Genomic DNA, 22980 nt, shown 5'->3' with positions numbered 1-22980 from the left:
CAAAGGGGAAGTCTCTAGCCCTTGTCGTTCCTGCAGTATTCACAGCTCTTCAGCCTAGTAAGAGCTTCTTTGCACCAACCGCTGGCATTTCTTGGGCATCTGCCCAGCTACGAGCTGCTTGTGACTTTTGGACTTGGTCCCCTTGTTCCACAGGTACCCTCAGACAGGAATCCATCGTTGTTGCATTGCTGATTTGTGTTTTCCTTGCATTCTCCCTCTAACACGACTATTTTGTCCTTAGGGGAACTTTAGTGCACTTTGCACTCACTTTTCAGGGTCTTGGGGAGGGTTATTTTGCTAACTCTCACTATTTTCTAATAGTCCCAGCGACCCTCTACAAGGTCACATAGGTTTGGGGTCCATTCGTGGTTCGCATTCCACTTCTGGAGTATATGGTTTGTGTTGCCCCTATCCCTATGTTTTCCCATTGCATCCTATTGTAACTATACATTGTTTGCACTGTTTTCTAAGACTATACTGCATATTTTTGCTATTGTGTATATATATCTTGTGTATATTTCCTATCCTCTCACTGAGGATACACTCTAAGATACTTTGGTATATTGTCATAAAAATAAAGTACCTTTATTTTTAGTATAACTGTGTATTGTGTTTTCTTATGGTATTGTGCATATGACACTAAGTGGTACTGTAGTAGCTTCACACGTCTCCTAGTTCAGCCTGAGCTGCTTTGCTAAGCTACCATTATCTATCAGCCTAAGCTGCTAGACACCCTATACACTAATAAGGGATAACTGGGCCTGGTGCAAGGTGCAAGTACCCCTTGGTACTCACTACAAGCCAGTCCAGCCTCCTACATTGGTTGTGCAGTGGTGGGATAAGTGCTTTGAGACTACTTACCACTCTTGTCATTGTACTTTTCATAAGAGAAAAATATACAAAACAAGGTCAGTGTATATACACATAGCCAAAAAGTTTTGCATTTCCTCTTTTCACTCTTTTCTAAGTGCTGAAAAGTACTTCTAAACTTTCAAAAAGTTCTTAAAAGTTTAAAAAGTTTTTTTCTGTCTTTCCAAAAAGTTCTGAAAACTTTTTTCTCTTTATCTATCACTTTAACTCTCTCTAAAAATGTCTGGCACAGGCCAAAAAGTTGAACTGTCCAAACTTGCATATGATCACCTTAGCTGGAAAGGAGCAAGGAGTCTCTGCATAGAGAGAGGGTTGAGTGTAGGGAAGAATCCTTCCTTAGAACTGTTAATTAATATGCTTAGAGTACAGGATAAGGCCATAAGTGCCCAATCTGTAGAAAAAGTAGCTAATGGTTCTCAATCTGATCCAGGGACTCCCCCAGGAAAAGGTTCAGGAAAGAAACTTCTCAGCCTGCCCATTACTAGACAGTCTAGCATAGTTGGTACAGAGGTTGAATCATATCATACTGATGATGTGCTCTCACATTATGCTGGTAGCCAAGCTGTTAGGGTGCCCTTGGTAAGGGACAGGTCTCCTTCTGTTCATTCCCATCATACCTCTGTATCTAGAAATGTCCCTCCCACCCACCCTGATGACAGATTGTTAGAAAGGGAGCTCAATAGATTGAGAGTGGAACAAACCAGACTGAAGCTCAAGAAGCAACAGCTGGATTTGGATAGACAGTCTTTAGAAATAGAGAGGGAAAGATAGAAGTTGGGTTTAGATACCCATGGTGGCAGCAGCAGTATTCCCCATAGTCATCCTGCAAAAGAGCATGATTCCAGGAATCTGCACAAGATAGTTCCCCCTTATAAGGAGGGGGATGACATTAACAAGTGGTTTGCTGCACTTGAGAGGGCCTGTGCTGTACAGGATGTCCCTCAAAAGCAGTGGGCTGCTATCCTATGGCTATCATTTAGTGGAAAAGGTAGGGATAGGCTCCTTACAGTGAAAGAAAATGATGCCAATAATTTCCAAGTTCTTAAGAATGCACTCCTGGATGGTTATGGCTTAACCACTGAACAGTACAGGATAAAGTTCAGAGAGACCAAAAAGGAGTCTTCACAAGACTGGGTTGATTTCATTGACCAGGCAGTGAAGGCCTTGGAGGGGTGGTTACATGGCAGTAAAGTTACTGATTATGAAAGCCTGTATAACACAATCCTGAGAGAGCATATACTTAATAATTGTGTGTCTGATTTGTTGCACCAGTACCTGGTAGACTCTGATCTGACCTCTCCCCAAGAATTGGGAAAGAAGGCAGACAAATGGGTCAGAACAAGGGTGAACAGAAAAGTTCATACAGGGGGTGACAAAGATGGCAATAAGAAGAAAGATGGTGAAACATCTCAAGATAAGCATGGGGATAAGGGTAAAACCAAAGATCCCACTTCAAATCTTAAACACTCTTCAGAGGGTGGGGATAAAACAAATTCTTCCTCTTCTTCCCAACCTGCACACATTAAAAAGCCTTGGTGCTTTGTGTGTAAAAACAGAGGCCATAGGCCAGGGGATAAGTCCTGTCCAGGTAAACCCCCTGAGCCTACCACCACTAATACATCAAGCTCTAGTGCCCCTAGCAGCAGTGGTACTAGTGGTGGGACTGCTGGCAACAGTCAAGCAAAGGGTGTAGTTGGGTTCACTTATGGGTCCATAGTGGAAACTGATGTAATCAGTCCCAAGACAGTTTCTGTCACACCTAGTGGCATTGGCCTTGCCACACTGGCTGCTTGTCCCCTTACAATGGATAAGTACAGGCAGACAGTTTCAATAAATGGTGTTGAGGCCTTGGCCTACAGGGACACAGGTGCCAGTTTCACTTTGGTGACTGAAAACCTAGTGCCTCCTGAACAACACATCATTGGACAACAGTATAAGATTATTGATGTCCATAACTCCACTAAGTTTCTTCCCTTAGCTATAATTCAGTTTAGTTGGGGTGGAGTTACTGGCCCTAAGCAGGTGGTGGTATCACCTAGCTTACCTGTAGACTGTCTCTTAGGTAATGACCTAGAGGCCTCAGGTTGGGCTGATGTAGAGTTTTATGCCCATGCAGCCATGCTGGGCATCCCTGAGGAATTGTTCCCTCTCATTTCAAGTGAAATGAAAAAGCAAAGGAGAGAAGGCCTGAAAACTCAGGATCCCTCTCCATCAACAGGTAAAAAGGGTATCACAGTATCCCCTAACCACCCTACCATTCAGGATACTATTCCTGTGGTGGGAGAAACCTCTCCTGGGGTGGCACCTGTTCCAAGGGAATCATCAGCTGGCAAAGCTGGACTCCCTGAGGTGGAAGTACCTCTCTGTGGGATAACTAACATTGGTGAGAAAAACAGCACCATTTTAGTTAACATGGAGCATCCCTCCAACCCTCCCAGAGAAACTTTAGTGCAGAAACCCTGCACTACCTCACAACACTTAGGACAGCATCCCTGCCCTAGTGTGGAGCTCATAGGACAGCATCCCTGCCCTGCTCCAACTCAAGAGAAACAGCATCCCTGTTCTCTCTTCCAGCCAGATGGACAAAGTTTTTGCCCAGCTATGGCTTTTCTGAGACAGCATCCCTGTCTGGCATTTCCATCACTACAAATAGGTTCAGTGGACAATTCCCACTGCTCTAACCTAAAACTTACTGATAGAAACTCTGAAAATACATCTTCACATTGTTGCTTAGCTAAAAAACTTCAAACAGGGTGGTTTACATCCCCACAGGGAAGTAACCATATAGTGGATGATAAAGGGAGTAACCAGTCTATTGCAGAGCTACTCTCTACTTATCACCACTTAGACAATAAAGTCTCAACTGGCCAAGGTTAGCCTTATTGTCCTTCGTTTGGGGGGGGGGGTTGTGTGAGAAGGTAGCCTCTTTCTAGCCTTGTTACCCCCACTTTTGGCCTGTTTGTGAGTGTATGTCAGGGTGTTTGTCACTGTTTTCACTGTCTCACTGGGATCCTGATAGCCAGGCCTCAGTGCTCATAGTGAAAACACCATGTTTTCAGTATGGTTGTTATGTGTCACTGGGATCCTGCTGGTCAGGACCCCAGTGCTCATAGGTTTGTGGCCTATATGTATGTGTCACTGGGACCCTGTCACACAGGGCCGCAGTGCTCATAGGTGTGCATGTATATGTTCCCTGTGTGGTGCCTAACTGTCTCACTGAGGCTCTGCTAACCAGAACCTCAGTGGTTATGCTCTCTCATTACTTTCAAATTGTCACTAACAGGCTAGTGACCATTTTTACCAATTTTCATTGGCTTACTGGAACACCCTTATAATTCCCTAGTATATGGTACTGAGGTACCCAGGGTATTGGGGTTCCAGGAGATCCCTATGGGCTGCAGCATTTCTTTTGCCACCCATAGGGAGCTCTGACAATTCTTACACAGGCCTGCCACTGCAGCCTGAGTGAAATAACGTCCACGTTATTTCACAGCCATTTTACACTGCACTTAAGTAACTTATAAGTCACCTATATGTCTAACCTTTACCTGGTAAAGGTTAGGTGCAAAGTTACTTAGTGTGAGGGCACCCTGGCACTAGCCAAGGTGCCCCCACATTGTTCAGAGCCAATTCACTGAACTTTGTGAGTGCGGGGACACCATTACACGCGTGCACTACATATAGGTCACTACCTATATGTAGCTTCACCATGGTAACTCCGAATATGGCCATGTAACATGTCTATGATCATGGAATTGCCCCCTCTATGCCATCCTGGCATTGTTGGTACAATTCCATGATCCCAGTGGTCTGTAGCACAGACCCTGGTACTGCCAGACTGCCCTTCCTGGGGTTTCTCTGCAGCTGCTGCTGCTGCCAACCCCTCAGACAGGCAGCTGCCCTCCTGGGGTCCAGCCAGGCCTGGCCCAGGATGGCAGAACAAAGAACTTCCTCTGAGAGAGGGTGTGACACCCTCTCCCTTTGGAAAATGGTGTGAAGGCAGGGGAGGAGTAGCCTCCCCCAGCCTCTGAAAATGCTTTGTTGGGCACAGATGTGCCCAATTCTGCATAAGCCAGTCTACACCGGTTCAGGGACCCCTTAGCCCCTGCTCTGGCGCGAAACTGGACAAAGGAAAGGGGAGTGACCACTCCCCTGACCTGCACCTCCCCTGGGAGGTGTCCAGAGCTCCTCCAGTGTGCTCCAGACCTCTGCCATCTTGGAAACAGAGGTGCTGCTGGCACACTGGACTGCTCTGAGTGGCCAGTGCCACCAGGTGACGTCAGAGACTCCTTGTGATAGGCTCCTTCAGGTGTTAGTAGCCTTTCCTCTCTCCTAGGTAGCCAAACCCTCTTTTCTGGCTATTTAGGGTCTCTGTCTCTGGGGAAACTTTAGATAACGAATGCATGAGCTCAGCCGAGTTCCTCTGCATCTCCCTCTTCACCTTCTGATAAGGAAACGACCGCTGACCGCGCTGGAAGCCTGCAAACCTGCAACATAGTAGCAAAGACGACTACTGCAACTCTGTAACGCTGATCCTGCCGCCTTCTCGACTGTTTTCCTGCTTGTGCATGCTGTGGGGGTAGTCTGCCTCCTCTCTGCACCAGAAGCTCCGAAGAAATCTCCCGTGGGTCGACGGAATCTTCCCCCTGCAACCGCAGGCACCAAAAAGCTGCATTACCGGTCCCTTGGGTCTCCTCTCAGCACGACGAGCGAGGTCCCTCGAATCCCGCGACACCGTCCAAGTCACCCCCACAGTCCAGTGACTCTTCAGCCCAAGTTTGGTGGAGGTAAGTCCTTGCCTCACCTCGCTGGGCTGCATTGCTGGGAACCGCGACTTTGCAAGCTTCTCCGGCCCCTGTGCACTTCCGGCGGAAATCCTGTGTGCACAGCCAAGCCTGGGTCCACGGCACTCTAACCTGCATTGCACGACTTTCTAAGTTGGTCTCCGGCGACGTGGGACTCCTTTGTGCAACTTCGGCGAGCACCGTTTCACGCATCCTCGTAGTGCCTGTTTCTGGCACTTCTCCGGGTGCTACCTGCCTCAGTGAGGGCTCTTTGTCTTGCTCGACGTCCCCTCTCTCTGCAGGTCCAATTTGCGACCTCCTGGTCCCTCCTGGGCCCCAGCAGCGTCCAAAAATGCCAAACGCACGATTTGCGTGTAGCAAGGCTTGTTGGCGTCCATCCGGCGGGAAAACACTTCTGCACGACTCTCCAAGGCGTGGGGGATCCATCCTCCAAAGGGGAAGTCTCTAGCCCTTGTCGTTCCTGCAGTATTCACAGCTCTTCAGCCTAGTAAGAGCTTCTTTGCACCAACCGCTGGCATTTCTTGGGCATCTGCCCAGCTACGAGCTGCTTGTGACTTTTGGATTTGGTCCCCTTGTTCCACAGGTACCCTCAGACAGGAATCCATCGTTGTTGCATTGCTGATTTGTGTTTTCCTTGCATTCTCCCTCTAACACGACTATTTTGTCCTTAGGGGAACTTTAGTGCACTTTGCACTCACTTTTCAGGGTCTTGGGGAGGGTTATTTTGCTAACTCTCACTATTTTCTAATAGTCCCAGCGACCCTCTACAAGGTCACATAGGTTTGGGGTCCATTTGTGGTTCGCATTCCACTTCTGGAGTATATGGTTTGTGTTGCCCCTATCCCTATGTTTCCCCATTGCATCCTATTGTAACTATACATTGTTTGCACTGTTTTCTAAGACTATACTGCATATTTTTGCTATTGTGTATATATATCTTGTGTATATTTCCTATCCTCTCACTGAGGGTACACTCTAAGATACTTTGGTATATTGTCATAAAAATAAAGTACCTTTATTTTTAGTATAACTGTGTATTGTGTTTTCTTATGGTATTGTGCATATGACACTAAGTGGTACTGTAGTAGCTTCACACGTCTCCTAGTTCAGCCTGAGCTGCTTTGCTAAGCTACCATTATCTATCAGCCTAAGCTGCTAGACACCCTATACACTAATAAGGGATAACTGGGCCTGGTGCAAGGTGCAAGTACCCCTTGGTACTCACTACAAGCCAGTCCAGCCTCCTACAGATGGATTGAACAATTGACATTTTGGACAGTCCGAACAGTGCCTACGTATGTCCCCAAAAACTCCAGGCCAGTAGATCCACCAGAGTATTGCTTCCTCATTTTTTTCCCTGCCAAGATGTCCCTCCCCATTGTCCCCATGTGCTAGATGCAAGACCTGCTGTCTGTGACTTCTAGGAATTATCAGTTGCTTCTGCCGCCCCTCCTCTGTATTTGGTATTCTGTATAAGAGATGGTTTTGTATAATACATTTTGGACCTACTGCATGTTCTTCTGGGTTCAGGGCTTGTTGCCAAGCATTTTTCAGTGAGGTGTCATCTCGTTGACTGTCGGAATTCCCCTGGAACTGTACACACCTTGCTTGCTACTTGTGAATTAGGACTGCGCAAAGGATTGTGGTTTTGCATATAGTGTTGTCGTTGTACCGTTTTCTGTCGTCTACTGAGGGTTATCTTTGGATTTCGACGTATTCCCTCGCATGTCCCGAGAGGGACTTCCTCCCACCAAGACTTACGAGTGTGCTCCTGACCTGCTTTCGTTAATAAAGTGGGAAAGTCCTTATAGTCAGTTCCAATAATGATATCCTCTTCCAGGTGTGGCAGCACTCCTACTTTGAGGGTTTCTTTCTCTTCTCTCCACTGTACTTGTGCTAGAGCCACCGGGTAGTATCTTTGGTCCCCATGTACACATGCAATCAAAACTTGTGCCTGGGGTATTATTTGTCCGGGTCCTACCAGCTCCTGTCGTATTACACTCTGGCTACACCCGGAATCAAGTAACGCTGTCCTCTCTACGCCATTGAGAATGATAGGGAGAGTGTAGGTGGGTTTGTCTCTGCCGGCCCAGAAGACCCTCCCTTTTGCTACTCCGATTTCCATTGGTTCCTCCGTATCCCTTTTGTGTGGGGAAATACCTTGCTATATGACCCCACTCGAAGCAGTGGTAACATTGAGGACCAGTTGTTGGATAGGTGGGGTTAGAGGGGTTGTTCGAAAGAGTACGGTCTGGACCCTGTAAGAGCATTGGCCTTTGTGTTGTTCTTCTCCCTACCGCTGGTCGCATAGGGGAAGGGGCTGGATGTCTGCTGGGGTTGGCCCTGAAATCAGGGCCCCTGTGATACACACAAGCTAAGTCGATAGCTGTTTCATTGGTTAGACCTGGATGCTGTCTCACCCAGTTGCGGGTGGTACTGGGCCAAGACTATGATGTCAAAAATGTCTTCTCTGTTTGTTTCGGTTGGATGCAACCATCTCCCCGCTGCACGTTGAACCCTATAGTAGAGGGTGTGGGGATCCTCTTGTTGTGGCCACTTGGTTTGGCGGAACCTGGCACGGTAGCTCTCGCTGTCTAACCGTTCCAGTATGGTTTTCTTGATATCTTTATAGGGAAGAGTACCACTGGGGTTGATAGCTTGATAGGTGGCTTGCAGGTGCCCTGTAAGCAGTGGTGCGATATACTGTCCCCATTTCTCTTCCGGCCAGCTCGCAGTGCTTGCTACTCTCTCAAAGTTGGTGAAAAAGGAATCCGGGTCTTCCTGTTCCTGATACCTTTGCAATACGCTGCTGGGCACATTGGGGTGAACCTTCGTGTGGGTTATAGTGTCCGTAAGTTTCCCCAGAGCTGTTTCATGTACCAGTTGATTGTTCGCCATTATTGTGGCTTGGCTCTTGAGAGCGGTCTGTAGGGCTTCTCTTTCTTCTCTGGCTTCCTTCATTTGCTGTTCCCACATGAGTTGTAGGTGTCGCTGTCCCTCCTCCAGCTGTGCGATTACGTCTGCCATGGTGGGTTTCTCCTCCACTTCTGACACCACTTATGACAGGAATGACGCGAGTGATGACGCAAGACTCATCGGATGTACAGGTAAGTGTTATTTTATTGGCTGAATAGAATAGTAACTTGTTGTGGATGGTTGTCTCGTACTGGTGTCACTCTCTGGTTATATTTTGCAGGCAGGGGTTCATGGCCTTTTCCTCTTTTCTTTCTGTTCGTTTAGGTCTCTCGGGGAAGCACATGTGGGAAGAAGAACAGTCTTGGTGAGTGTCAGGGTTTTAATTTCTTCTCTTCCTGTCTCTGTCTCTCCCTTTTTCAAATGTTCTCACTTCTTTGTCTTTGTTTTTTTTTTCCATATACCTCTCTCTCTCGCTTTTCCTTTCTTTTTCTGTTCTGCGGTGCCTTCTCTGGTTTCTGCTCTGTTTCTTGTCTCTGGGTATTGTTTTCCCCTGATCACTGGTTCACTGTCCCTGTTTTCCTTGCTTCTCGTTATCTCTTCCTGTCCTACTATTATGCTCTTTTTACACTTCTCTCGCCCTTCCCTTATAATTCTGCTTCCCCCCCTTGTGACTTTGTACTATAAATCTGTGCCTTCCCACCCACGTGTAATTCTGCCTCAAATACGTGTCTCCCCCTCCCTTCGTGAAAACTCCCCTCCAGTCCTCCCTATCCCTGCTCGGGCCACTGCCACGCACCTGGCTTAGCCACGCTTTTCCTGAAGCGTGGCGGGCGGTTGCACTCTGCTCCCCGGAGTCTGTTTGCTCCGACCCCCGATTGGGACAGCCGACTTCCTGGTCTTCTCCTTCTCTCCATATCTGAGCAGAGCGGACTGCTCCTTGGTCTCCCTGGATCTGCTGTGTGCGTCTTCGTTTGGTTCCTCTTCCTCCTCCGACTTCGCTGTCTCCTCCGTCGCCGTCCTCCACCTCACTCTCGATTGCCTCCTGCTCCCCAGAACGTAATACCGAGGCATTTAAAGGGCTGATTTCCTGCTGATATTGTCACAGGACATAGGGATTGGTAGGATGGGGAAATACTTCTGGGTCCACAGGGGAAGCGCCAGCACAAGCAGAGACAAAGTGCGGGCCGACCCAGTCCGGCCCATCACAGACACTTTGAGAAAGTTGGCCTTTCCCTGCCCAAACTGTGCCAGGGTCTTTGGTCACATTACTGTGAATGGTTGTGAATGGCTTTGCTTGTTCTGGGTTGTGTATTGCTTCCAGACATCAAGATAAAAAAAGCCTAGGTGTGAGGGGAGAAGGTCTTCCTGACAGGATGACTGCAGAGGGACTGTACCTAGCCCTCATTACACTTCAAAGGACCCTGCTGACAGTACACAAAAAGGAACCTAATGCCAGGCCAGCCAATACCTTTTCACACTGGACAATTTAGGGTTTTCACCTTTCATTTGTTTAAGCCATAATAGAGGTTTGTGGTCTGTCTGAACAATAAAGTGAGTACCAAACAGGTATGGTCTCAACTTTGTCAGGGCCCAGACCACAGCAAAGGCCTCCCTTTCTGTGGCAGACCAACGCTTTTCTCTATTGGTCAACCTCCTGCTGATAAAAGCAACAGGTTGATCCTGGCCCTCAGTGTTAAGCTGTGATAGAACTGCCCCTACCCCTAATTCAGAAGCATCAGTCTGGACTATGAATTTTTTGGAGTAACAGTGGCTTTTTAGGGCAGGTGTAGAGCACATGGCCTGTTTGAGCTCATCAAAAGCCTTTTGGCAGCTAGTTGTCCATAATACCTTTTTAGGCATCTTTTTGGATGTGAGGTCATTAAGAGGGGCAGCTATACTGCCATAATTCTTAATGAACCTCTTATAGTACCCTGTGAGGCCTAGGAAGGTTCTCACCTGGGTTTGAGTTGTAGGGGGAGCCCATTCCATAATGGTTTGGATCTTCCCCTGCAGTGGTGCAATCTGTTCCCCGCCTACTAGGTGGCCCAGTTAAACCACTTTCCCCTGCCCTATCTGGCACTTTGAAGCCTTGATAGTGAGGCCTGCCTTTCACAGGGCCTCCAAAACTTTCCACAGGTGGACCAGGTGATCATCCCAGGTGGAGCTAAAGACAGCTATATTGTCTTGATATGCTGCACTAAAGGCTTCAAATCCCTGGAGGGCTGTATTCACCAACCTCTGAAAAGTGGGAGGTGCAGTTTTCAATCCAAAGAGCATAATAGTGAACTGATGGTGCCCTCCAATGGTTGAAAATGCTGTTTTAGGTTTATAATCTTCTGACAACTTAATCTACCAATACCCTACAGTTAAGTCAAAGGTGCTTAGATGCTTGGCAGAAGCCAGTGTATCTATCAGCTCATCTGCCCTGGGTATAGGGTGAGCATCAGTTTTGGTTACTTGATTGAGACCTTTATAGTCCACACAAAACCTCATTTCCTTTTTACCATCTTTGCTGTGAGATTTGGGGACAAGCACCATTGGGCTAGCCCAGGACTTTCAGAACGTGCAATCACTCCCAGATCTAACATTTTCTGTACCTCTTGTTTAATGTAATCTCTAACATGGTCAGGTTGCCTATAAGTCACTCCAGTATCGATTATGTGCTCACACCAGGTAGTTGCACCTTGGATCAGTGAGAAGAGGTCAGAGAACTGACCTAGAAGATTTATGCAGTTGTCATTCTGCTCAGCAGTAAGGCAATCTGCAAGGACAACTACCTCTACTAAGCCATCAGCTTCAGTGGTGGAGAAGAGGCCAGGGAGAGGGTCACTCTCTTCTTCCTGCTCCTCATCAGTGGCCATGAGCAGGGTTAAGTCAGCCCTGTCATAATAGGGTTTGAGGCGATTGACATGAAGCACCCTAAGGGGACTTCTGGCAGTGCCCAGGTCTACCAAATAGGTGAACTCACCTTTTTTCTCCACAATGAGATGGGGTCCACTCCATTTGTCCTGGAGTGCTCTTGGGGCCACAGGCTCCAATACCCACACCTTCTGTCCTGGGTGGTACTGAGTCAGGACATCCTTCTGCTCATGCCATTGCTTTTGGAGCTCTTGGCTGGCCTGAAGGTTTTGGCTGGCCTTTTTCATATACTCAGAAATCCTTGATCTGAGGCCAAGGACATAATCCACAATGTCTTGCTTGGGAGCTTTTAAAGGTTGTTCCCAACCCTCCTTCACAAGAGCAAGGGGACCTCTTAAAGGGTGTCAAAAGAGAAGTTCAAAGGGGCTGAAGCCCGCTCCTTTCTGGGGTACCTCCCTATAAGCAAAAAGGAGGCATGGCAACAGGATATCCCATCTCTTTCTGAGTTATTCAGGGAGTCCCATGATCAAGCCTTTGAGATTTTTATTAAACCTCTCTACCAGTCCATTTGTCTGTGGATGATAAGCAGTAGTGAACTTGTAAGTTACATTACACTCCTTCCACATAGATGTGAGGTATGCAGACATGAAGTTACTACCTCTGCCTGACACCACTTCCTTAGGGAAGCCCACTCTGGAAAATAATCCCAGGAGTGCTTTTGCCGCTACAGGAGCTGTAGTGGTCCTTAAGGGTATAGCTTCAGGATACCTAGTGGCATGGATCACTACCACAAGGATACATCTATTGCCTGAAGCTGTTGGGGGGTCAAGAGGGCCAACAGTGTCAACCCCTGCCCTCTCAAAGGGCACCCCAACCACTGGAAGTGGAATTAAGGGGGGCTTAGGTGTGCCACCAGTCTTACCACTGGCTTGGCAGGTCACACAGGAGTGACAAATCTCCTTGGTGTCCTCTAACATGTGAGGCCAGTGAAACAATAGAACAAGTCTGTCCCAAGTTTTACTCTGCCCCAAATGCCCAGCCAAAATAACATCATGAGCCAAAGTCAGAAGTAACTCCCTATACTGCAAAGGGATGACCAATCTCCTGGCAGCTCTAGTCTTAGGGTCCCTTGACTCAGTATAGAGGAGGTTATCTTCCCAATAGATTGTATGGCTATCAGTGATATCCCTATTCTGCTGTTTGACAGCTTGCTGTCTTAAACCATCTAGTGTGGGACAAGTCTGCTGTGCCACTCTCAGCTCTTCTAGAGCAGGCCCCCCTGCACCCAAAAGCTCAACAGTGTCTGCTGACAGCTCATCAGGTGTAGGTTTTGCACAGGGAGAGGATTCCTCTTCCTCAAAATGGGAATCTTCTGGAGAGGGAGGGATAGTGGGCAAGGATTTACCCTTTCTACCCCTAGCTTTTGGGAGCACTTGGTCCGTTTTTCCATGATCCAAGTTTCCATGTCCTCCTTGCTTCTGGGCCTGAGCCCTTGTGAGAGCAAAGATATGCCCTGAAATACCCAGCATTGCTGCATGAGCCTCCAACTCCACTTCACCCCAAGCTGATGTCTTCAAGCCATTGCCTAATAAGCAGTCTACAGGTAACTCAGTGGCTCCCACAACTTTCTTAGGAGCAGTAACCCCCACCCCCAGTTGAGATTCACAACAGCCATGGGGTGGCTAAGAGTGTTATTATGAGCATCAGTCACTTGGTACTGCTAACCAAGTAGGTGTTGTTCAGGGTGAACCAGTTTCTCAATCACCATAGTGACACTGGCTCTTGTATCCCTGTAGGCCTCAACCTCAACACCATTTATTAGGGGAAGTTGCTTGTTCTTACCCATATTAAGGGGACAAGCACCCAAGGTGGCAAAGTCAATACCACCATCAGAGACTAAAACACCCTCTGTGGTCTCCCTAACAAGACCAACCCCAACTACATTACCAATGGTGAGCCCAGCTACACCCTTTGATTGGCTATGTGTAGTATTCTTCCCACCACCACTGCTATTACTAGGGGCACTAGATGACGCAGTTGGGGCTGTGGAAGTGGGAGCCTTGGCGTTTTTCTTTGGACAAGTGGAATCACTTGCCCAATGGCCTTTACTTTTACATAAATAACACCATGGCTTCTTTTGATTGTTTGAAGATGATTTGGACCCACCTCCCCCTAGAGGATTTTTGTGGGCCTGATGAAGACTCAGAGTTCTTTTTATCTTAGTCCCCACCTTTTTCAGAAGACTTACCATCCTTCTTCTTGCCATCCTTGTCACCACCTGCATGAGCTTTTCTGCTCACTCTTGTTCTGAACCATTTGTCTGCCTTCTTCAATAATTCTCGGGGAGAGGTCAGATCTGAGTCTACCAAGTACTGATGCAACAAGTCAGACACACAATTATTCAAAATATGCACTCTCAAAATAAGATTATATAGGCTTTCATAGTCAGTCACCTTACTGCCATGGAACCATCCCTCCAAGGCCTTCACGGAACAGTCTACAAAGTCTGTCCATTCTTGAGAGGATTCTAACTGGTATCTCTGAACTATCTCATGTATTGTTCAGTGGTTAATCCAAATCCATCTAAGAGTGCATCTTTCCAAACTTTGTAGTTGTTGACATCACTCTCTCTGACAGTAAGGAGTCTGTCCCTACCTTTGCCGGTGAAAGATAGCCACAAGATAGCAGCCCACTGCTTTTGAGGGACCAACTGTACCATATAGGCCCACCCAGGTGCAAAAACCACTTGTTTATGTCATCCCCCTGCTTGTAAGGTGGGAAAATGTTATGCAGGTTTCTTGAATCTGTTTCTATAACAGGATGACTATCAAGAATACTGCTGCTGCCACCATGGATAACTAACCCCAGCTTCTATCTTTCCCTCCCTATATCTAGAGACTCACTGTCTAAGGCCAACTGCTGCTGTCTTAGCTTCATTCTGGCCTCTTCCAACCTCAGCTTTCTGAGTTCCCTGTCTAGGGTGTTATCCTCAGGGTGGGAGGCTTGGGAATTCTCTGACACAGAGGTGATGTGGGAATGGGCAGAAGTGGACCTATCTCTAACTACCTGAACTCTAGTTACCTGGCCTTTTAGAGTGAAAGATGCCCTACTAGTGTGTGACCCCCTCCCACTACCAGCTTCATTAGATGGCCTGTTACTTGAAAGGTCCTTGGAAGTACCCCCCAGAGTCCTCAAGGCCCTCCCCTGATTCTACCTGGGTACCCTCCTCCTTTACCTCCTGATCCTAGGTTTGTCGAGACTGGTTCTTGTCACTTTCAAGGAGAAGGCTAAGGAGAAGATCTTTGGTAGGGTTCTTACCAATCCCTAAACTTCTTTCTATGTAGAGACACTTCCAAATTTTAAAGTTTAAATTGTCACAAGTTGTCTGAACAACTTTGGGCATGGCCTCTACTACAGACATAGTTGCAAGAAAGAGTTTAGGAGAGAGACAAAAAAGTTTAGCAAACTTTTGAAGAAAAGAGAAAACTTTTTAAAACTTTTCTGAAACTTTTTAGAAAGTTTTAAGAGAGAATGTTAGACTCTTTAGGTTAACTGTGTTTATTTCTAAGTATTTAGAATATGGTTTTGTTATGAAAAGCACCAATGACAAAGTGTTAAAGCAGTTACAAGTACTTATCCCACCACTGCATCACCAATGTAGGAGGCTGGCCTGGCTTATATTGAGTACCTGATGGCACTTATACCTTGTGCCAGGTCCAGTTATCCCTTATTAGTAGATTAGTAGTGTTCTAGCAGGTTAGGCTGATAGAAGTAGCTATAGCAGAGCAGCTTCGGCATGCAAAGCTCCTACTATACCTCTTATGTCATATAGCTATTATATCCTAAGAAAGACAATACTCAGAGTTACTAAAAATAAAGGTACTTTATTTTAGTGACAATGTGCCAAAAATATCTCAGAGGATATACTCCCTTAGGAGGTAAGTAAAATACACAAAATATACACACAAACCAAAATCTGGTAAGTAAAACAGTCAGAAAGTAGTGCAACAGTATAGAATACAATAGGATGCAATAGGTCTAGGGGCAACACAAACCATATACTAAGAAAGTGGAATGCGAACCACAAATGTAGGGTGTAGAGGGTCGCTGGGAGTGTAAGAAAACACCAAGGGCCTGATTACAACTTTGGAGGAGGTGTTAATCCGTCCCAAAAGTAATGGAAAGTGACGGATATACCACCAGCCGTATTACGACTCCATTATATCCTATGGAACTCGTAATATGGCTGGTGGTATATCCGTCACATTTGGGACGGATTAACACCTCCTCCAAAGTTGTAATAAGGCCCTAAGTGTGTCCAAGATCCCCCACCCCAAGACCCTTGAAAGTAGGAATAAAGTACTTCTATTTTCCCAGAAACACACTAAACTCGTGATAGAGGATGTTGCAAAGACCACAACTGCAAAGCACTGAAGACGGATTCCTGGACCTGAGGACCTGCAAAGGAAGGGGACCAAGTCCAAGAGTCGTGAAAGTGTCCAGCGGGGGCAGGGGCCCACTAAATCCCAGATGAAGGTACAAAATGGCTGCCTCTGGATGGAAGAAGCTAAAGATTCTGCAACAACGAAAGGTGCTAGGAACTTTTTCTTTGTGCAGCAGATGTCCCACAGAGTGGTGGAGGATGCAGAGTTGTTTCTTTGGCAAAAAACAGCAAACAATTGTTGATAGCTGTAAGAGTGCAGTTAAAGAAAAAGGGTGCTGCCCGGGCCCAGGGAGGACCAGGATGTCGCCACTTGGGAGAGGAGACAGAGGGAGCCCTCAGCAACGTAGAGAGCCCATGCACAAGAAGGTATCACCCAAAGAAGCACTTGAACATGGGTTCAAGAAGTCTGAACACGACTGTCGTCTCAACACTGCAAAAGAGAGCAGGGCAGACAACACTCTGGACAACACGTTGGAAAACATTGGCTGGGACATCCCTGATGCCATGGCCACAGTTGTTTGAAAAGACCCACTTACAAGGAAATAGAGCACTGATAGCCCCTGCACTTGAGGGGGGATTCCTGTGGGATGGCGGATTGCTGACATCAGGTCAGGTTCCAACTGGATACACAGTTCCTGGATTGTGGCACGGTCAAACCTGTAGGTGATTATCAAATTTCTTTCCTCCATTGTCGACAGGTCCAACAGCGGTCGGTACACCGGAGGATTCTGCCATCTCCTCACATGTCCCAGCGGACGGTGCCTATGAAGGACAACAGCGAGCACAGAGCCAAACACCTCAGAGGTATGTACCCACTGTCTACACAGAACACCAATCATACACAAAATGTGGCCTGTATGTGTGTTGAGACTAGGCCTAGGTATGTGTGACGCATTTGGAAATTAGGCCATGTGGGCCCCTGAAATGGCAGATGCCTGACCTCTAAAGTGAGACAATGGGATGTGAGGTAACTGCGCTGGCGTTGTACACCGTCGCGGTAGGCGGTCGAAGACCGCGGCGCAATGCTGCATTGGTTAACATTGGACCCTATGGGTCCCAGGAGCCAATGACGATGTACGCCGGCAGTGATGGTACGCACCGCCGCGGACGTGACCGCCACGGACATGACCTCCATTTTCTATCTGTATAATCACTCAATACTTGATCATCGACAGGAGAGGACCTACACTGCAAGTGTTGCTGTGACCTCGGCCTGGAAGAGACAATGGCTTGTGTGTCTGTGGAAAGGGCCCCTGCCTTCACATCGGAGGAATTGGAGAAGCTCGTCGATGGGGTCCTCCCCCAGTACACGCTACTCTACGGTCCTCCAGACCAACAGGTAAGTACACAGGGAGCATGTTGTATGGGCTATGCCTGTGTGGAGAGGGCTGGTTGTAAGAAGGAAGGGGGCAGAGTTCTGCGTGCATGAAAGACGGTGGGTGCATGTGCCACATGGCAAGGGTAGGGATGGGGGCCACTCACTTTGATGGCGCAGTTGGTAATGACTTCTCTTCTTCCTCTGTACATTTCATGTAGGTCAGCGCCCACCAGAAGAAAGATGTTTGGCGTGCCATCGCCAAGGACGTCTGGACCCTGGGGGTCTACCACAGACGGAGCACCCACTGCCGGAGAAGATGGGAGGACATTCGCCGCTGGATCAAGAAGACGGCAAAGGCTCAGCTGGGGATGGCCTCCCAACGTGGGAGGGGTGCCCATCGAACCATGACCCCCTGATGTTCAGGATCCTGGCGGTGGCCTACCTGGAGTTGGATGGGCGCTTGAGGGCAGCACAGCAGGACACAAGGGGGTGAGTACACTCTCATTCAGCTGACTTTGCGCACAGTGGAGGTATCTGGTTGGGGGAAGAGGGCTGTGGGTTTCCCTAGGCCAGGGCGAGTTCCGTAGGCTAGGCCCCTCCATAAGGCATGGCCCTGTGGCCCCCCACCTCTGTAGAGTGCCAAGTACAGCTATTCATGCATCTGTGTCATCTATGTGTGCAGATGTCGTTCATAGCCTTGTAGGCCATTTCCCAGGAATTGCACTGTAGAGCCCAAGAGCGCGACGTAGTGCAGGGGGCTTCTGTGTCTGTCTTGTCCGTCAATGGTAGCGGTAATCCATGCACTCAACATGTCTTTCTTCTGTTCCCCCCCCCCATTTTTTGTGGTCTCCCTGTTCTTGTGTGTATTAGCATCATCAGGCGGAGGAACAATGGCACCGGAGCACGAGGGAGCTGCATCCCAAATGGCTATGGAGGGCCACACTTAGCACCTCGGCAGGGACAGGAGCTGACACCAGCGACACGGACTCGTCCTCTGATGGGAGCTCCCTTGTGGTGGCGGTAACATCTGTGCTCCCCACATCTACAGGTACAGCTGACACACCCCCTACCAGCACCGCCCTCCCAGCAGCCCCTCAGCCTTCGTCCCGTGCCCGCTCACCCAAGAAGGTGGGCATCACCTTCGCCCCAGGCACCTCAGGCCCTGCCCCAGTCACACCTGCTGCCCTCAGTGAGGAGGCCATTGACCTCCTCAGGTCCCTCACTGTTGGGCAGTCTACCATTTTGAATGCCATCCAGGGTGTAGAAAGGCAGTTGCAACAAACAAATGCATTCCTGGAGGGCATTCATTCTGGTCAGGCGGCCCTTCACCGAGCCTTTCAAACTCTGGCCTCAGCACTGATGGCAGCCATTGTCCCTGTGCCTAGCCTCCCCCTCCAACTTCCTCCACCCAGACCCAATCCCCTGTACCTCTGCCTATCCCAAGCACACCATCAGACCAGCCTGCACACACCTCACCACACAAGGGAAGCTCAGGCAAACATAAGCACCACACATCCCACAGGCACTCACGCAAGCATCACACACATGCAGACACACCAACATCCACTGCCTCCACTGTGTCCCCCTCCTCCTCATCTCCCTCCTTCCTCCCAGTCTCGTCTACGCACACACCTGCATGCACTACCTCTACAGCCACTACGTCCCTCACCAGCACACCCACCCCGCTCACGTGCAGTCACCACCCCCACTACCATACACACGTCCCCTGTGTTCTCTCCCAGTGTGTCTGTGACGCCCCCTCCGAAGATACACAAATGCAGGCACACACGCACCCAATAGCCATCCACCTCACGACAGCCTCCAGGGCATGCACCTGCACCCAAAGTCACCAAACGTACACCTCCTACTACCACCACCTCTTCCTCCACTCCCAAACCCCCTCCAGCTACCCATCCCAGTGTGTCCCAAAAACCTTTCCTGTCCAGCCTTGACCTATTTCCCACCCCCCCGTCCAACTCGTAGGTCCCGAACTAGCACCTCAGCCACAACATCTCCGGGACCAGTGGTGCCTGTAGTCACAGGCATGTGGAGTGCACCAGCCACCAGGACAGCCAGTGTGGCACGGAGCCACAGCACAGCCAGTCCCCCCCCCCCTGTGAAGCACCAGAAGTTGGCCAGTGCCGGGCGAGAGAGGGGGAAGACACCAGCTACCCAAGCCGCTCCCAGGGGTCCCGGTGGGAGTGTGGAGTCAGCTGAGACACCTCCCAAGGTGGGGAAGGGCCACAAGAAACCCGGCAAGTCTGGGAAGAGCAGCACGGCGGAGAAGACCGCCATCATCCCCGCTGCCCAGGAGGGCCCCCCAGCCCCATCCTCGCTGCCCAGGAGGCCACCGCCAGCCCCATCCTTGCCAGTCAGGAGGCCACCGCCAGCCCCATCCTCGCTGCCCAGGAGGCCACCGCCAGCCCCATCCTCGCTGCCCAGGAGGGCCCCACCAGCCACAGCCCAGCTGCCCAGGAGGCCACCGCCAGCCCCATCCTCGCTGCCCAGGAGGCCACCGCCAGCCCCATCCTCGCTGCCCAGAAGGGCCCCGCCAGCCACAGCCCAGCTGCCCAGGAGGGCCCCGCCGGCCACAGCCCAGCTGCCCAATGCAGGACCGCCAGCCCCAGCCCAGCTGGGCAATGAAGGACCGCCAACTCAAGCACATCTGAACAAGGCACCGCCAAATCAAGCACCGCTGAACAGGGCACCGCCAACTCAAGCACCGCTGAACAGGGCACCGTCAACTCAAGCACCGCTGAACAGGGCATCGCCAACTCAAGCACCGCTGAACAGGGCACCGCCAACTCAAGCACCGCTAGCCCATGAGCGGCAGGGGCACTGACGCAACTGGGACCGTCACGGGGTGCGTGATGCACTCTGGGCACCAGTCCCCCTCCAAAACCAGTGGAGAGTTACATCCACTACCTCTGTCCTTCACAGGATGAAGCACTCTGGGCACCAGTACCCCTCCAGAACCAGTGGAGACATGCATCCACTCCCTCTGTACTTCACAGGATGAAGCACTCTGGGCAGCAGTCCCCCTCCAGAGCCAGTGGAGACTGTTATCCACTTGAGAGACTGTGACTTTGCACTCCCCAGGATTGAACAGTGGGCAAACCACCCACTGTATAGACTTGAGAGACTGTGACTTTGCACTCCCCAGGATACATCAATGGGCATGGAGCCCCCTCGTGGATCTGGCGTTGTGCGCTCATACGGCTGAGGTGCCCCCCCTTCCCTTTCCCCTGAGGTGCCTGTTGTATTTCTATCTGATGCCCCTGCAGTGTTCTCTCTGTTTTGATCTGGTATTGAGTGTGGGCCTGGCCCATGCATTTTGGGCCCAGTGGTCCATGGACTATAAATGGTGCAATACCTGCACTACTATTCTTGGTGTATATTTTGTTAATAGTGTATATATGTATATTTTTGCGTAGTGCATTTTAATATATTACAATGGTTACACTCATTTCCTTTTGTCTTTGCATTCTTCCGGGAGGGTTGGGGGGTGTTACTATAATGTATAGATATGTATTAGTGTGTGTGTTGTAGTGGGTGAGAGTGGGGGTGGGGGTGTTGCGTGTGTGTGTCCCTGTTTTTTGCCTCCCCCTCCCCTGTGTCGTAAGTGCAGTACTCACCGTGGTCTTCACCGCCGGCATTGGTGCTCCTGGTACAGGAGCAGGAAGACTATCGCAGGTAGGATTTAGAGTTCTGGGTCCATGGTGTCCTCGTTCCTCGTGGAGTGTGTAGAGGTGAGCGTTTTCCCTTTGAAATTCCTGTTTCCGCTGTGTTTTTATCTGCGGTGAATCCGCCCCAGAAATGGTGGCGGATTGGCCTGTCATAATAGTGTGGGCGGTACATTGTCTTCCGCCTGTCTGTTGGCGGTGACCGCTGCGCTGTTTGTTTGTACCGCCATGGCGGTCGGGGTGTTAAAGTGGCTGTCTTTGTTGGCGGTTTCCGCCACGGTCGTAATTCCAATTTTTTACCGCCGGCCTGTTGGCAGTCTTTACCGCCGCTTTAACACCGTCCGCCAGGGTTGTAATGACCACCAATGTGTCTCTGAGCATTTGTATGGCCTTTGTTTTGAGCAAGAGTTGCCCCCAGTTGTACGGGGCTCTTATCTACCATGATCTCTGTATGCAATTTGGGGGTAAAAGTAGACCATTTCGATTGCATTCTCAATTGCATGTTTTATTTCTTTGAATCTCTGATCACATTCAGGAGACCACTGAAAAGGAACATTCCACTTTCCCAAGTCTCTCAAGGGGGAGCTCACTGTGGCAAAATTACGAATGTATCTTGGCCATTCCTAGAAAGGATCATGGCATGGTAACATCATAGGGGGTGGGAAGGGGATTACAGTGCTTGCATATTAACTTAGCCTGAGGTCATTCCCCCATCAGAGAATATAAGTCTGATTTGTGGAATACACATTTTGCTGTATTCAATGTGAGACCTGCATCAGCAAGTAACTGCCACACATGCATGAGGGCTTTGTTGCATTCTTTATGGATTCTTCCAAAATCCGCTATGTTGTCACTGTAATTGAAAGCATGTGTGACAAGTTGGAATACTCTGTGGATAACATCCTGAAATATCTCAGCAGTTGAAGATATTCCAAAACTTAGGGCCTGATTTAAGAGGCCCTATCACCACCTTAGCTCTGCCATAGTGTCATTTTTTTTACTCTAAGGCGGTGCTAAAGTAGCTTTTTACACGCACCGTATTTACAAGGTTGCACAATGCATGCATTGCACCACTTTGTAAACCCTTGCGCCACATTATGTCTGCACCAGGCATAATGTATGCAAGGGGGGACTTCCCCTATTAGGGGGGCCGAAAAAATGGTGCGAGGAGATTTCCCTGTGTCATATTTTCAGCACTTTTAACGCCTACTCAGAGCAGGCATTAAAAGGGGACATGACATTAAATACAATGGGCCCCTATGTACTCTGCTGGCTTAGCACCAAAATTTGGCACTACTCCTGCAGAATACGTCAATAGCATCAGGAATTCCGGCACTTTTGCCCCCGACCGTGCGCCATGGTTCATCGTATTTTGAATACAGGGCACACGTGGTGGCGGTAGGGGCGGCGCTAAGGGGCTTAAGGAAAGATTTTCTTAAATCAGCCCCTTAGTCTCTTGTATGTGAAAAAACCAACATGAGTATACAAAGTGATTATATATCTGCAGTTCTCTTCTGACTCAACTTGGTGGTACCCTTTGTTTAGGTCAAGACGAGAAAAGATTTTAGTTACGTTCAATTACATGATCATGTTCTCTGTATGGGGACCAGGGTGCCTTTCTCTTTCAATGACTGTTTGACTGGTGCATATCAACACAGATGCGCACTGCTCCACTGCTGTCCTTTTTTGGCACAATTACGATGGGCAAAACACATGGCATGGGGCCTGTGAAACGTTCAATGATGTAATGTTTCAAAAGTGTTGGAAACTCTTTCTGTACAGCTTCTTGCAGTAGAAAGGCAACCCTACTGTGTCGTTGGGTGACCGGACAAACTTCTTGAAACAAGATGGGCATTGGTTTATAAACTCAGTCTGCGCAAGGAGGACGTAGTTGAGAAATATTAATCACATATCAGCCACTGTGGCAAAACTGAGCAAACATACACTACATGAGGTTCCTTGTATGACACGAATGGTGGCTCGTACTGATGTTGTTTGGTGTTGCATTTATGCTGTGAATTACCATTAGCTTTGTAGTGGTTTAGGCTAGCCCTGTGTATACCTTTGTCTCTGAAAGAGCAAGAT

The sequence above is a fragment of the Pleurodeles waltl genome, chromosome 7, assembly GCF_031143425.1.
Source record: "Pleurodeles waltl isolate 20211129_DDA chromosome 7, aPleWal1.hap1.20221129, whole genome shotgun sequence".
Taxonomy (NCBI): Eukaryota; Metazoa; Chordata; class Amphibia; order Caudata; family Salamandridae; genus Pleurodeles; species Pleurodeles waltl.
Note: the sequence above shows the minus strand (reverse complement) of the source record.